Source organism: Pezoporus occidentalis, unplaced genomic scaffold, assembly GCF_034315485.1.
Source record: "Pezoporus occidentalis ecotype Australia unplaced genomic scaffold, CSIRO_AGI_Poc_V1 ctg74, whole genome shotgun sequence".
NCBI classification, from domain to species: Eukaryota; Metazoa; Chordata; class Aves; order Psittaciformes; family Psittacidae; genus Pezoporus; species Pezoporus occidentalis.
In genome coordinates, this window is record NW_026916093.1 from 443,598 (window position 1) to 460,657 (window position 17,060).

The 17,060-nt window shown below is 41.6% G+C and overlaps 1 protein-coding gene across 16 annotated transcripts in view; it reads left to right on the forward strand.

Annotated features, from left to right (window-relative positions):
• Positions 1-17,060, forward strand: part of ZBTB20 (zinc finger and BTB domain containing 20) — a 481,207-nt gene that overhangs the window by 415,355 nt on the left and 48,792 nt on the right. For 14 of the 16 annotated variants that reach the window (XM_062602027.1, XM_062602023.1, XM_062602022.1 and 11 more), the window contains 2 exons: positions 3,293-3,389; positions 10,565-10,751. The gene's annotated coding sequence lies outside the window, so the exon portion shown is untranslated. The other 2 variants (XM_062602036.1, XR_009961441.1) reach the window with 2 other exon arrangements.

Sequence of the window (17,060 nt, forward strand, 5' to 3'; positions counted from 1 at the left end):
AAATCACAATCTGTAGTACATCGCTGCTATCATAAAATGGACCCTCCCTAATAAAAACCAGTAATACAATTAAGGCTTCTTATACCTTCCAAATTACCAGATGAAGCTTGGGAAGAGAAAGAAGGAATAAAAGTAAGCATATATAAAATGCCCAAGTTACTATCATTAGTGGAAATATTTAAGTAATAAGAGTCTGCATTTCTGGAATGCATTCATGAAGAAAACTTATCCTCCAAAATCTTAATTAAGCACACAGTACCTCATGGAGCAGACATGGAATGCTTTCCTTTTCTGGATAAAGGAGCCCATGTAGAGGTTAGAAGTTACTTAACCCAATGTCATGCATCCCATTCCCCTGTTGTCCTGCTTGTCTGTCTTTTTTGCCAGTCTTCTCATGGTCAAAAATCCTTTTCCTCCATTTTTTCTCAAGATAGAGTAATACTTTTAGGAAAATTTTGGGGTGTTTCTTTCTCTGTTGCACTCCTCATGTCTTCTGAAGCACCATTAGCTTTGTTGATTTTATATACTTAAAATGTACCTATCAACTGCTGATGATCTCGGTGCTTTATGCTCGTCACACTGGAGGAAAAGATATATCTATCTTCTCAGGCCATAGCAAAAATGATGGAGAAAACTTAAGATATTTTAAGTGTTGCCTTTCACAGAGATTTTAGTGCCCAGATTTTGTAGAGGACTTTGAACAGCCCATCTCTAACAACTTGTCTGCCTGACCCTTGATGTGAAGGCAGATTGAGTGCTAGGCAGTGCTACAAGAGAGAGCCACTTGGATTGGGATCCTGGAGATTGGAAGAGCAATAATGACATAAAAAGAGAGGTGGCAAAATATGCAGGATTAGTACATGCAGTTCTTAGGCATCTCTTGTGTGAAATTAGGAGTGAAGTGAGGAGAAGTAAAGACTAAAGACCTGATCTTGTGATTTTTCTGCTTCTAGTACAAGTTAAAAATTCATGTTAACTGAAGTACTGGGCAGTCTTTAAGGCACATGGGATTTATGCCTTCAAAAGATGAGCAACAGACAGATAAAAGACAGACTGATATGTGCAAAGTGGATATAAGAAGTAAGGTCAGCATTCACAGACTAGGTGGGTATATACAGGAAAGTGGGAAGGAGAGCTTGAAAGTAAGCCATGCTGAGTGTTAGCGAGGACTTAAATCCACAGAATCTTCAGGCATTGTTGCACCTTTGAAATTCAACCCTTGGCAATGGTCAAAGGTGTTACTCTTTTATGTGATTTTTTTTGAGCTAACCTGGTGCTGGCATATAGTATATCTCCCAAGCCCTGGTGAAACTTAGAGGTTCAGGCTAAGTTGAAGATTTTTGTGTGTGTGTGCTTGAATTCGCTCAATTTGCAATTCAAAGCAGACTCCAAGAGGAGAGAACCTACAGAAACTGGAATGAAATAAAATGTTTGCTTGAGCCCCTGTGAAGTACAGCTGCCGGATTTCACGTAGCCTTTTGAAATCAGTATGTAGCATATATCCCAGTCTCTGATAAACGTCATCATTACAAAATGTATAAATTGAACATAAAACTGAATGTATATTTTGTCAAGTACTTTATTACAGTATCATCTAAAATCCTTCATTGTGTCTGCTGGCACTCATTCCAGTGTTCCCGCTGCACAAACAGTGGGGTTTTTTTATTGTGTTGCATTTACAGACATAAATTCCAACTTGCACAGTGACATTAACTACCTGTGAAATAACAATTACATCTCTTATCATTTTTCGTTCACCTTCTTGATTTCTTTGATAAAGCAAATATTTGCTTTTCTTGTCTGATCAGACAAGGCAGAATCATTTATTCATGGAAATAGCACCATTGGCTTCACTGTGGGTAGGACTGAATATGCTGATGTCCCAGGAGTTCTTTGCATAGGTGAAGTGAGCAGGATTTAATTCTATCCCTGGATGTTAACTTCAGACGTACTTCCAACATCCACAGTGAGCCACCCAAAGATCATAAGAAGCTAGCAGAGGAGGAGTTATGTTAGTCTAGAAAGGGATTCAAGTCCCCCAAAAATGTAAATACTTCCAAAAACTTAGGTCTGGGTGGTGAAATCACCCTCTAATAAATATTGCAGCTGAGGTTTTTCTTTGGATCCCTTTCTGTATTAGTCTACTGAGTCCAACTCCCTCTTTAGCTCAGGAGATTTCAGGCATAAAACTGTTGCTGGGCTGAATCTTTCCTGAAAGGCTGACTAGAAGTGATTTCTCTAGTCTCTCACCACAGTAGACCTAGAGGTTCGTGGGAGTAAGTGGGGCCCCTGCTTTGATATGGGCAATTGTTTTTGTGATGTAGAGACAGCAAAGGAAGAGAAAGAGGATTTTTCTTTCCTTTTCCTGCCTTTCAGTCCCGAGGAAGTGTTTGTTGCTGCTCTGAACAGGACTAGCCTTGTTCTGACGAGATGCACTTTAATGCCAAGTTTGTGCTAGCTCACCGTCACTGCTCCATACTCATGCCATTAGAGTGAGCAACTTCCCAGAATGAATTCTACTGATAGTACTTTGCTGGCTAATCTTCCTTCTCTCTTCACTTCACCAGAATACGTTGGATGGGCAGAGTGGGCTAACTGGGAACTGACTGTTGTGGTTTGCAGCCAGGGCTGGAGGGATTGAAGCAGGAAGAATTTGGCGCTACCAGGCTGCTGCCAGCTGTACTGACAGCAGAGAATGCCAGTTAGCATTGCAGCAAGTTTTCATGCTCTTCGTAAATAATTATTATTTCCCCCTTGTTGCCCAAAACAGCAATAAAGAAACCTCTCAACACATAATTTTAAGTGTTAAGAAGCAGACAGTTCCTTTATTTCAGTGCTGGGGTCACGGGGGGATCGCTCCTCCGATCGTGTCCTCTGAGCTCAGCATGAGGCATATATTTATGTACAGCTTAAACATACATATTTATTCTTTTTCCTGGAAAACCTAGATGTAGTAAAAGATTTCCCCAACCTCATTACCATAGTCCTTCCCCTTGTGACAAGTGTCTTCTGGTGGTCTCCAAGGGTCTCCTGCTGTTCACTGGTTCTGTTCACCTTGCCAGAAGTCACAAGTTGCTCATTCCTTAAGAATAACCTGGTTTGAACTGTTTTTTTCGATATGTTTGGTTGCCCTTACTTGTAGTTTTCACACTTCTCAGGATTTTCAGTTCCTGTTATCTTGACTTGCTATTGTTTGTCTGCAGCTGCAGTTAGTTACATATAAGCTAAAACTAAGCATATAGCTAATGGTTCATAACACCCTGACCTTTCCTTTTGGTTCTTTTTGGTACAGACACAGCCTTTCTCTGTTCCCTGCCCCAATGAACGTCTGCACTAGGTCCAAGGCTTGGAGTAATTTACCTGAAGAGTGATACCATTTGGAAACCACTGTAAGTATATTTTATCTCTTGTAAAAGACTTCTTGTTTCAAGCAAAAAAAAAGACAACTTTAAAAAACAAAAATGAACTGCAGCACCTGTGAGCATTACTCATGAGGCTAAGCTAAGTTTTGCTTTTGAAATTTACAAGGAAATATGTGGGCAAAAAATATGTCAATAAAAAACTGTTAAATATTTAAGTCAGCCTCACAGCATAGTTCAGCAATGGCTGATTTGATCTGCTTGTATCTTTTAGGTTGGCAGGTTCTCCCTGCTTACTGCTCTTTGTGCTTTTCTAGTTGGTTCATCCATATTTGTCTTCAGAATGTTTTATCTTCTTTTTTATTCTTATTCCTTTTTAATGAGACACTTTTCCTCTTGTTGGTGCTTCATGTAATACAGATTGGCTTTATTGCAGCTCCTTGAAGGAGCTGTTTCTTTCCAGGCCTTGAGTCATTTATGATTTAAGTCCATTACAATTTGGTAGATTTGGCTGGATTGCATAGGTAAAGTTGCCTGAGAGAATTTTGACTTTGTGTTGTGCTTTATTATTCTCTGAAATGATCAACTGTGTGCTATTTGCACTTTTCCCCTGTAGATCTCAGAGTTTTGATTTCGTATGATCAATTCTCAGTGCTTGCCAGTACTGTCACAGTGTTGCTGTAGTCAAGATGCTCTGAGGTTGTAAGTCGGGCAAGTTTTGTAGTGGGGCTTAACTTTCATGGACTTGTGGTTTAGATGGAAAAAAATGGACAAATTTGGGGGCACATAAACCCCACTTCAGGCTTGAAACAGACAGCAAATTTAAATCTTAGTTTAACTTAATCTCTGAGTTTAATTTAATTGTGTTAATCAGTCTCCTGTAAGGGATTTTTGAGTTTATTTTACTTTTCTGTGTTGATTAAATTTCCCAGGCTTTTATTGCACTAGAACATCGGGCCTCTCTTGTCAGTTCTCTGTGCCTCCCATTCTTGCTGTGCCGCGTTCTGCTGGGATTTCTCTTTCATATTACATTTTATGGTGATGTTTTCAGGAGTTTGTGTTTTCCATTGTATGACACAAACTTGCAATCAGAGATTTTAAACAAACTGCCAGTCATGTGGCTGTAACAGCATGAAGATCAATGTGGTTGCAAAATCATCAGAGAAGCTGTGTGAATATTCAGGAAGTCAGCCTGTGCAGGACTTCTAACTACTGAAGCAACACTTCTGACAGGAAAACTGTGATGGCTCAGGTGGTTTAAAGCAAGCTTGTCTTGGGAAGCTTCACCCTCAGCTCTGGTATTCATGGTACCCTGAATTTTGAGGTGAGGTCTCTGGGCAGATTTCACTGCTTTTTACTGTTCTTTGGGGCTTTTTCTTTTATATATATATATATATAAAAATATATATATATAAATATTCAGTGATTATACTATCTCTCTCTTTCACTTTGTCAGTTTTTAAATATGTATTGTCAATGTCATGTCTGGAAGAGACACAACACTGGCAGTGATAAGCACTGATATCAGGAGCTGTGTTAGTCGCACACAGGCAGAGGAAGGATGTGCAGCAGAACACTCGGGAAAAGTACCACTTACAATCGAACATGAATTATTTCTACACTCTTATGTTTTTAGGATCTGAAAAAAAAGCAGAGGTCTGTTTTGTTTTTAATTATGTACAGTCTCTATGAATTACTAGGGTTACAGATGATCTGTACACCACTGAGTTAAGTGCAGTGCTTGGGCACTACAGGCATCTCTGACCTGAGGGCATTTACTAAAAGGTGATGCCATATCTGTGAAGAGGGGAAATAATGCCTGGAACATGGGTGGGCAGAATCAGCCAGCAGCAGCACTTGTAACAACATCAGCAGCCCTGTGGCATGTTCCCTCCGTGCTGTTTAATATGCAGTGAACAAAGGTCTGGTTGGTGACCCAGCCCTCCCTGTATTCAGAGGCTGAAAACTGCCTCATTATTGTTCATTATGTACTATTATTCTCATACAGTCACATTATCATAGCTTCCCCTGAGAGCCAGGATGCTACTGTGGGTTCTGCGCAGCTATGCTGGTTCCTATACCTGAGCTAATTTGTTCATTGCTAACCTGGTGTCTCTGCAGGACAGAGAGCTGTTCCCTGTGTAAGGAAAGGTTCAAGCATCAGTTATAGCTGCTGTGTGAGAAATACACTGCCTGTTTTTGACAGAGACCTGGTTTGGCAGCCCCGCTGTAAGAACATCAAGGGGAAATGCATTCCAAACCCAAGTAATGGTTGCGAGAGAGATACACGCAAAGAAATCGTGTGGAGATCAAGTGGAGATAAGGATGTATGCAAGAATGGAAGCAAGAAGGGGTAAATGTAGCAGGGCATTCCAAAGCGCAGAGGTAGTAATTAGTTTCTAGTTAGCTTTGAGGTTAGGACATCCACCATTTTATCTGTTCTGCCTTCAAAGTAAACAGGAAGGAGCCAGTTCTGTTTTGCAGCCAGTGCCCAGATCATGGCAGTCACTGCAGCATTTCAGGTTGTCTACCATTTGAGACCTTGTTGTATAATTGTGTAGTGTTAAGGAACATGGAAATGAGGGAATGCCTCAATGCAATAAAATATTGACAGAAAACAGGAATAAAAAGATGCCAGTGATGGTACGTCTTTCTTTACACATGAGCTGGAAAGTGCTGATAGGCACAGTTCAGTTCAGGGATGACAGTGAATGCAGTTAGCGTGAGCATACAACTGAGAAAGAAGAGAAAATATTTTAAGTGGTGTAAATGAGCATAATGGAAAATAAAACCCTGCAATAAATAGACGGGAATCCTGGAAGTGAATACCAACCAAAGAGAAGTACCTGCACCTAGGATTCAAAATGTAAAGAGAGAAGATAGACTGTTTAGAAATGGACTGGATAAATCAGTAGCAAACATGAATTCTGCAGGTGTTCTGCAAGACTCAAATTAGCTTAGAAAAGTCAGCATCTTTTCTGTCCCCAACTTCTGGGAGTCTGTGCATCACGTCTATATACAGAAGTGCCATCTCTTTGCTATATTGGCCTTCTGCTGTCCTTCTTGAGAAACAAAGATGATGATGGCCCTCTGATAATTTTAAGAATGCAGTTTTTGAAAGGACCTGTAATGCACCAGAGATGTGTGCAGGGAAGGAGCTTAGAGGTAACTGGAGATCAGAATGGAGCCTCTTGCTCCAAGGGCATATGCCCGAGTCTTTTGCAAATTAAGTTGCAATTTCTGTTGCCCTTACTAACAACTAAATAGCAAACTACTTCTTTCCAGGATTAGTCCATCCAGAACATAAGGACATGAACTAAAGTAGCAAGGTAGACAGACCCTTACTACTGAAATAATCACACAGGGCTGCCAATCACTGAAGTCCAGGGATGGTACATAAACAGGTATAGTTTGGGAAGGTTCCACAAAAAATATTTATTAGTTGTTTCGTTCTCACTCCTACCCCTGTGCTTTCAGGCTCTTTGATGCAGCTATGACAGATCATACTTTTCCACAGGTAGCATGCCATTTTACTTTCTGTAACATGGAGATATACTAGAGAGCTTGCTGATGGAAGTGTTCATAGAAGAAGTGTGCAATCAGAAAAAAAATAGGTTGGAAGGGTCCTCTGGAGATCTCTAGTCCAATTCCCTACTCAGAGCAGGGCTGACTTCCAAGTTGGATTAGGTTACTAAGGGCCTTGTTCAATTAAGTTTTGAAAATCTCCAAGGATGGAGATGCCACAACCTGATCAGCGTTTAACAGCTCTGCCTGTGAAGACTTTAGCAATAAGATAGCAATAGAAGTGGACTATGTAAGTGAATGTAGAATATTTAATTAGAATATATAGGTGAAGATCATAGCAATAGGAGCTTTCTATGTGGGCCATAAGTTAGAATAAAAGGATAGCAATATACTCACAGCAACAGCAGGATTTTTCCAGCTTTGCCTGTTGTCCTCTGCTGGCAGCAGCAGTTGGATATTGCAGACTGGAGAAGAACTTTGTGTTTCTTTGTAGATAGTTTTGATTACAGTGTCTGCAGGATTTTTCTTTTCTGAAAAGCTTTCTTCAGATCCTTAGCTGACTTGGCTGCTTCCCTTACTCAGCCTTCCTCATGTGGAAGCCTGCATTCTTCTAAGGTGGTACTGAGGTGCAGGCCATGTGTGAACAGTGTAAGAGAAATGAACTGCTGTGGAGAGGTATCGCCTCTAGTGCCAGTCAACACCATTGCTTCTCTTTCCATGCTATTGAGCACAAGTCACCAAACTGCAGGGCTCTGATGAAGAAAAGTGATGACACAAGAGCATCTTGATAACATAGTGTCAGCCTTAAAAGCAAAGTATAAAACAAACAGGTTTGGAAGGGAAGAAGCAGGGAGTGCTGTGCAAAGCTTCATTGGTGTCACTGCCTGTTGCTGAAGTATTCTTTAACCTGTCCCTCTAATGAGTTTCAGAGGCCTGGAAGGCCCATGCAGATCAGCCACATGATGAAGCATCTGTCAGTGCTTGGTCTAACTTCCTCAGGCTGAGCTCCTAGCCTGCAAATAGCAACAGCATCCTGCCCAGAGGAGGTGACTTTGTGTGTGGATAGAGCTGGAGTCAGAAGCTGTATTCTGAGCGTGTAACTTGGGTTAACCCTGAGCTGAAAACAGACCTTCAGTACAGCAATTCGGCTTCCAGGCTTCTGTGTATCTAGAGTCTAACCCTACATACATCCTTGGCTGCCTGCATAAAAAGCAATGCTATCTGAAAGCTTCTTTGGCAGCAATGCCGTGAAATAACAACTGTTCTATACACATATTCCCTGCAGCCCCTGGTGTGTGCTGGCTGCACATGGGAAAGTCATGGGATCTGGAAACAAGGTGTGTTAGAGTTCATACATCAAGGATCAACACAGACTGTTATGAACAAAACATGCAGTCCATGCACTTTAAAGTGTATGTGTCCATGTAAGAGTTCTGCGTCTCATGCATCCTTAACCAAGTAGCACGAGATGGATCCCAGTGACAGAACGGGGAACAGACAGAAGGATGCCCAAGCTTGGAGTGACAAGATGTGTGGTTTAGTATTGAGGAAAAAAAAAAAAAGTTTTTAAATGGTTTGATTTTCCTTCCATTTAAAATGGAGCAAATCAGTTCATCCCTTTGCTCTACCTCTGCAACTTTAAGTAATGTCCGTTTGGTCATCTGCTGTTGGTTTGGATCAGATTAGGTAGCCTGGTATATTTTGAGTATATTGATTATATACATGGAGGATAGAGCAGCAGTACCACCTGCCTGTCCTGTGGCATGGGGGTGTTGAGCCCATGTAATTCAAGACACACTGATGTGCATGCAGCTGCCAGCAGCTGCAGGGTTATGAGCATGACCCTCTGATGGCGGTGGTTCACCTGCAGAGCTCAGCACCCTGTCAGGAGGTAGAGGAGAAGATTTGCTTTATTTCTTTTTTTGGCCCGTTTAACTTAATTTTGTATTATAATTACAGGTTTTCCTCCCTTCTCTCCCGGAGCTTTCAGGCTCCTGTCGAGGAGGCACCTCGCTGGGGCGGGGTGTGGGGGGTGCCGGGCCGGACGAGGCCAGGCCCCGGCCGGCTGCTGCCCCCCGACGGCGGCCGCCGGGAAATGGCGTCGGGTCTCGGCCCTGCCGCCCTTATGTAATGCCTTTATGTAACCGGCCGGGGCTCTGCTTCTCCTTGTCCCCTCCCCGACGCCCCGCGGGAATAGGTCTTTCCTTGCTGTAAACTCGAGTTGTTTAAAAACTCATGTTTTTAACATGTCAGCTGCATGCCGGCCTAGGTGGACAAGGGAGAGTAGGGCTTGTGAGAGAAGGGGCTCCCGCCTCAGCCCCTCAGGAGAGTCTGTCCCTGTCAAGAGAGGCTTTGCCTGCAGATGGGAATCCAGGAAGGGCTGGTTGGGCACAGAGCGGGGCTGCCTGTGGTCCAATGGCACCTCCATGCTCAGGGATGCTACCCCAAAACCGTGTTCTCCAGATGGTGCAAGGTGCCACCCTGTGTAGGGCCTGCTCCCAGGGTGACCTGCCACTGCTTGTGCCTCAGGTGCCAGCAGGAGATAATGGCGCTTAATTTCATAGAGTCATAGCATCATAGAATCAACCAGGCTGGAACAGACCTTTAACATCATGAAGTCCTTTACCCCAGGACTGCCAAGTCCACCACTAAGCCATGACTAAGGGCTTTTGTACACAGGTTTTAAACACTTCCAGGGATGGTGACTCCACCACTTCCCTGGGCAGCCTGTTCCAATGCCTGACTATCCTTTTGGTGAAGAATTTTTTCCTAATACCCAGCCTAAACCTCCACTGGCACAGTCTGAGGCTGCTTCCCCTTATCCCATTTGGATGTTTACCCAGGTGCCATGGCCTTGTACTGGATCAGGGCAGTGGTTTTCCCAGCTGGAACATGAGGCCCGAGCTGGCTAGGAGGCTACCTGCCTTGGGGAGCAGAAGAGGAAGCATCTTCACCTGTAAAACTGAGGAGAAACAGTGAGATGTGGGTGCTTCTCTCCCCTACAGAGTGCTTGCCACTTCCCTTTCTGCCTCAGTTTCACCACTTGTGAAACAAAGGTGGTGATTAACTCCATGCCTGATATTCCTCTGGTGCTTGGAGGTTCTGGATGGAGTGAGGCATTGAGAGCTCGCATGCACTGTGTTCATAGCATGTTGTTTCAGGCTCCAAATCTTAATGCTTTACTTTGATGACCTCTGCATCTCAGAATTGCTTCAGTGGTTTTCACTACAAAATGAGTCTCTGCACTGATTTGTTTTGAACTGGAAACTTGCATATTTGTTTGCTTTTCAGGCATTTCTGTTACATTTCTGTATAACTTTCTCTATTCAGAATGCTACAGCCTTAGTTATTATTTGTCAAATGGAGCTCTGACTGTCTAAACCACTGGGATGAGTTTCATTTTATATGTCATCAGTAGGGGCAGAATGAGGAGCTTCATGCTTGGCCTATTTGCTGTAACACAGTCTCAGGGCCATTGCATCAGAGTCAAAACAAGGAGCAGCTTGTTTCCAAACAAGAAGCATGGAGGAAAGTCTTCTCTGCCTCCTTCCCTGTAAGGAAAAAGAGAGGAGAGAGGGAGGTAGTGGGGGGGGAAAGAAAGTTATCTTTAACAGATTCTAAAAATGCCTTTTCCCAAATATGCAGTCAATGCCTTCAAAGGTCCCTTTGTTTATTTTCAGGAAGAAACCCAAGACAGCTGAAAACCAGAAGGCGTCTGAGGAGAATGAGATTACTCAGACGGGTGCATGCAGCGCCAAGCCGGGCCTTCCCTGCCTGAACCTTGAAGCTGTTCTGTCTCTGAGCCCGGCCCTCATCACTCACCACATTCAACAACAAACCTGCACGCACACACAGGGTCATCTGATTGTGAGTACACCAACGTGCTGCTGGGTTGCACTGGGGTTCGTGAAAGCACACTGCTTACTGCAGAACAGGTTTTCCAGTTGGATACTCATTCCATAATGGCATGAGCAGGACTTCCTCAGGGCTTACCTTTTGCCTTCTTTGGGAATTACCACTGAAACATAGCAGTTTGAGTTAAGGTTGTGATAATGCAGTCAGCCAGAGGAAGCTGACAGCTTGTTGTTGGGTCAGTTTGCTGCTTCTTAAAAATTAAAAAGGGGAGACCCCTTAAACATGTCTCTTTCCATCTAGAGCTATAGTTATTGCTCTCCAGGTCATGGTTCTTATTACCCAAGTATATCTGCTGACTGCGGATTTTCAGCCTGGGCTGTATTGCAATGGGAAAAAACAAGTGTCTGCCTCTGATACCCAGGATTGTAAAGGATTTCCATGAAGAAAGGGGGGAGTGTTTTGTGGAGAGGACCAGTCTGAGAGTCTGGAAAATCTCTGTAGACCTGTGTGGTTGTACCAGTTTAAGGCCCTTGTTTTGAGTGTGTTCACATTCAGATTACTCAGCATGGGTTAACTGGCCTTTTAAAAATGTTCTTTTCCATTTGGCAAAACATACAAAAATAAGGGAGGGAATGATTAAACCAGGATTTTGGAAGGTCAGAACTTACACTGTCAGCTTTTCAAAACACTCATTTCACAGTGGTCCCTGCCTGGAAGTCTGTTGGGCAGGAATGTGCAGCGTGATATGAACCTCAACACTCACTAGTTTTAGAATAGATGGTTTACCTCTTCTGCAGTAGATTTAGGATGTTGTAAAATTTACGAGGGGAAAAAAAGCAGAAAGAAAGATGATGACACCAGGTTTCAAGAGCTCAGAAGCCAACAAGACTTTCAAAGACCTATAAAAAAAATCAGGGCATAACAATAAAAAATCAGATTATAAAGGATGTATATCCTTTTCTTTTTTAATTTAAAAATTCTGCCTCAGGGCCGAGCTTGGAAGCAGCCGGGTTATAGGGATCATCACTATCAAAATCACTTTAGCTGCAATTCATTCCTGTTGGCTTCTGACTTTATTCATTATGAGCTTCTTCTAGAGATCTTGATTTTAATAGAGCTGGTAAACATTGGGGAGACTTTCCTAAATCTCACCTGGTGATTTGGGGAGAAGAAAGAGATGTGAAACAATTGAGCAGCAGGCAGCATGCAATTTAGTATATACAAGAATTCTCTTCAAATTGGAGATGTCAAGCTCTTTGTTAAAACCGTGGTTCAGTTTTGTCTTGTAATGTTTTCTGAAAACAAAAAGCTTGTGAAAAGATGCAAAAAATGAGCAGAACAACAAGAAAAAATAATCCTTAATTTCAGACAAAGGATCTCTTTATCCCATTCACAAAGATGAAAGAGTTCATTAGTAAATGGGATTTGAAACCTCACACTGATGTTTTTTGACAGTACAAATGGAAACCCATGAAAGCAACCTTAGGACAGAGGCCAGCAGGGATTGTAGGGAACTTGGAGAATGAACTCCTGCTTTTGCTTTTTGAGGTGGCCAAGTTCAAGGGTGAGGAATATTGGCAGAGGGCAGTAGGAGGGAAGTAGAGCCTCCAGCTCTTTATGCTCTACCTGTTCTGTGGAACAACAGTCTTTTAGACCCCAAAGTTTTTGATATTACTGAATCACCTTTCATTCCTACTAAATTCACAGTACCAATATGAATAAACTGCAAACCCAGGTTAGATGCTCCTTTCACAGTGAAATTGGTGGAGTTTTTTTCAGAAAAAAATGTTTAATAATAATTTCAGCATTAATATTATGCTATCCCAGGAATTGTTGAAATTTAGTTCCCAAAATACAGCTAGAGTCCTGCAAGAATTTAAGAAATGGTAAGACCTTTTCTCTTCTCAAGATTGACTCTTGTGGTGTTGATCTCTGTTAGTTGATTCCATGTGCTTTGAAACTGATGAAAAAAACCCCTTTATTTATGATGGGTCATAAGCTTTATCAGGCTGTATTAGTTCGGGGCAGTATGCATATAATTAGTGTTTGGAATGCCCTTGCGAAATAGCAATGCCAGTTTCTTACATGAACTAAAAATTGATTCATGATGAATATTTACTGCATATTTACTGTAGCTATCTCCTGTGTTATGTGGGGTTTATTTAGTATTACCTCAGTCATTAGTGCTGGAATACCTTCACTGACCCAAAAGATTAGTATTTGTGGCTCCCAACATTTGAAAATGGGCTTCCCCATCATTACAAACTCCTTCTCCTTACCTCTTGCCTTCCCTGCCTTTTTGACTCACATTTTCCCCTCACCTTAGAATTCCTCCGTTTGTCTTTCTCCTCCTCTCCTGTCAGAGCTACATTGCCACATCTTCTTTCCTCTCAACTTTTGAACCTGTGATGATCCTTTACCTTTTTAGGTCCTTCCCTTTACCTTCTAGACACTACAACATTGCTTCTCCTCCTTTGCCCAGACCACCATACTGCCTCTACCCCCACAGCTGGGCAGGTTATATTTCATTTACAAGAGGACATTCTTCATTCTGGTGGGAAGTTTTCTAGTGGATAGTGAATCATTTAAAAATACTTAAAAACTAGGATTAGATGGGAAGTTTTAGGAGAAGAGTTTTCATGGAAAATATTAGGAACACCCGAAAGAGTCAGCATGGTAGGCTGTATCAATTCTTGGAAAAATGCACTGATGTACAGATGGTTCCATAAGCCCTCATTCATGTATCTGGAAAAATGACTTAGGGTTTACAGCCCACCTATTCAAATCAGTTTAAAATCTTTACTGACCATTTTGCATGCACAGTCACTACCGCTTGGCAGAGAACAGTACCACATATTATGAGAAATATTCAGAAGCCAGTCTACTTTAAAAAGTCAGGGTGCTTTTGGAATGATTAAGATCAAAATTCTTTTTCCAAGCATAGGAAATAAAAACTCTCTGATAGCCATCTGCTCCTCAGCTGTAAAAGGCAGAGGTGAAGAAAGCTGAAGCAATAGTCTGAATGCCAGTCTTACTGAAACAAGTACTTAGCAAAAAAATCTGGGTAAAGTCATATGTGTCACACAAATTAGAGCTTAATTATATAATTCTTAATTCTGTAATTCTGTAATTCTTAATTCTACATACTGGCTTTGGTGCCACTTAGTCCCAGTGAAATGACATTACTTCTGACCTTTGTAGGACTGGGCCCTAGATTTCTGGATTTGAACATTATGGTATATTTCCTTGGGTGACATGGTCTAGTGTGAGGTGTCCCTACCCATGGAAAGGGGAGTTGGAACTAGGTGATCTTAAGGTCCTTTCCAACCCTAACCATTCTATGATTCTATGATCTTATGATTTCCAATACAGATGAATCCTTGAAGCAAAATCCAAAACCTAGGGTCCATTGTGTCCAGTTCCCATCTCTTTCAGTGTTGGGAAATGCTAGCTCATGCAATGCAATTGGAGAAACAAGTTAAAGGAAGAAGTCTTCTTGAGGTAACTGTTTTCATGTAGGGCTTGGCAGACAAAAAGCACCGCTTAGAATTAATTTGGAATTAAGTCATAGAGTGCGCTGATAGAGCTCCAAATGAGTTATACCTCTAGCTACTCAGCTGTCATAAACAGATGTAGCTGCTTACCCAGAAGAAGGGTGTTTGTGGGAAAATCTACAAGGACAAGCTTGGAGGCACAAGTTCTGGAAAGGTTACAGTGAAGCAAAGGAAAGCATATGAGATTGGTGCTATTTGCAGTTTTCCACATACTTTCTTGCTTATGGATAGAGAATGTATATAGTTGGTGGAGTCCTACTTTGAGGGCTGAACTGCCTTAGGTAAAGCTTCTAAAGATTTTGCTGAGAGGAAAGGGAAGGAAGTCATCAGGACTTGGCTTTATTTAAATTGATTTGGTCTGTATAGGCCACTCACTTCAGGAGCCCTTCATAAAGCATCTGTAACTATATACATTTTGCAAGTGCCAAGAGATAAGATCATTTTGGCAGAAACTTTCACCAGTTCTCAGAGATACAGTCAGACAAAAACTTAATTCAGGCTCTGATGTATGCATCTTAACAGATGTGTCCAAACTCAAAGGAATCCCATGGGAACAGTACAACTGAATTTTTTTGTCTCTATTGATAGTTGAAAGAGTTATTCTTAGACATTGGATGGTCCATCTGTGAAGGAATTTGTTCCAGACAAGGGAAAAGCAACATCTTTGTGAAGAGTTTCCATGGGACTGAGAGGCAGGTTGGACTATCATTGTGAAAACCGCTGAAGCAATTTCGATGATTTTAGAGTACACAATTCTGGTAAAGACCTGAGATTCTGGTAGGGAATAAAAGCTGAGAAGGAAAGTGGGTCATGGATAATTTCTGAAAAATCCATGAAATAATCATTGGCAAGATGTTGAGATGGGGGAGGACTTTCTAAAGTTAAGTTTTAGCAAGAGACCAGGGAGTTTTTATGTATTAAATAGAATGCACTTTATGAACACTGTTGGCGATGGGCCACATGTGAAGACTTTGTCCATACATGCTCAAGTGACATGGCTGATGTGGGCCAATTTCAGCATTTTTTAGCTTTAACAGGATGGGAACTTTGAGGCAGTGTGTTTTCTTTTTCTCCTCCTACGTTCTGATTTTTGTAGCTCGCTAGGTTTCCAGCATAATGGGGAAAGGCAGAGAGGGAACTTCACAAGATTCCTGAACCCCACAGAGCATTGAAAGTGGATGTGGAAACTCCAGGTTTTCATTTTCTTGAGCAGATAGAGGAAACTACCATTCACTTTCCATGAACCAACAAGTTTGATTTACCTGGGGGTGCGGATAGAGGCTAGATGGGTCTGAAGGTGGTTTGGCCTCATCTTTGCACTGTAGGTTTCATGTGTTTCTCTTAGAGGTTCTGTGTCAGGAAGAGAACATGTGCTTATCGTTTTCCCTTTGCCTCTGGACATTTGTGGCTGTGATTCCCTAGGAAGTGCTCTGGTGCTTTCACATGATCTCCACTCTCAGAGAGGATGGGGGCAGGGGGGGGATGTTGATTCTTCCAGACCCCGTGTTTTCAGGGGCAGGCAGTATGTCAATAATAATTTAATCTGTATTTTTGCTGATCTATGTACGGCATGTGTTAGCTAATGCTGAATATTTTTAGGTTGGTTTTGGTGACCTAAGAAATGGTGTATGTTTAGATATCTATTTTAGATAATATAATAATAATGATACAGGCCTTCTCTGTAGCAAACTAAACTGAAAACAAGGACATCCATAGTTCTCAAATACCGATGTCACAACACTTAGTTATACTTTCATCTTGCAGAACATTTGAAATCTTGTTTAGTAAGTGTTTCTCTTTTTAACAGTTATAAGTAGTTTCTATATCCTGTAGGTTTATATTTCTGTTTGTAACATTATCAGAGAAATATCAGCCAGGAATGACTTGTGTTTTCGTAGAAGCAAATAAATGTTTCTTGATTTGTGCAGGAACAGGAGTAAGTACAAGTACAGGTAGGTAAAACTGTTAAGCTGAGCTCACCTGCCTCTGTTGAAAAAGCCATCACAATGCGCTAAAGAATCGGTGGTGTAAAATGTTTTACTACTGATAGGAACTGGTCTCCATATTCCTAATCAGTACACTAAGTGAGTTTTGTCAGGTTGGTCTCTCGGGCTTTTCTTCTCATGAGAAATTACTAATAGCATATGGTACTTCAGTTATGAAGTCAGTGACTATGTTTTCAGAAGCAATTGTGTGACTTTGGAGCTTAAGTTTCACTGATGCGTATATCAGTTGCATTTATAATGTGTAGATGCTTTTGAAAATTTATCTAATTATACTAAATGTTGATTCTCTTATTTGATGGCCTGGCAATACTGGCTTGATGCTACGTTGTCAATTCTTGTGATGTTCAGTGCTTTTCTTACTGCTCTCCATTTAGAGAGCAATAACATGCATAATTTCAGCTTCAGTTTAAAACAGCCATGCAAATTTCTAGCTTTTATGATTTCAGGGGAGAACTTGGGTAGGTCCCCAGTGTATCTATTCTTTCTCAGTACCAGGGGAAAGGATAAAAAGGTCTTACTGCTCTTTAAAATTCCATAGCTTCCATTCTGAAGATTTTGAGGTGGCTGAGCTGATAATACTGTGATATTTCTGTTTGTAAGCCATGCTGCAGCCACTGAGACATATTGTAACTGTCCAGTAAGGCATCTGCAGTTTGTTTCTGAGTTTATCTGTTCCCAGCTTCAGTCTTTCCCCCATAGATTTTTATTACCATTCTTCAAATTGTGAGTCTTTTAGTAAATCCTTCCTTTCTAATATTTGC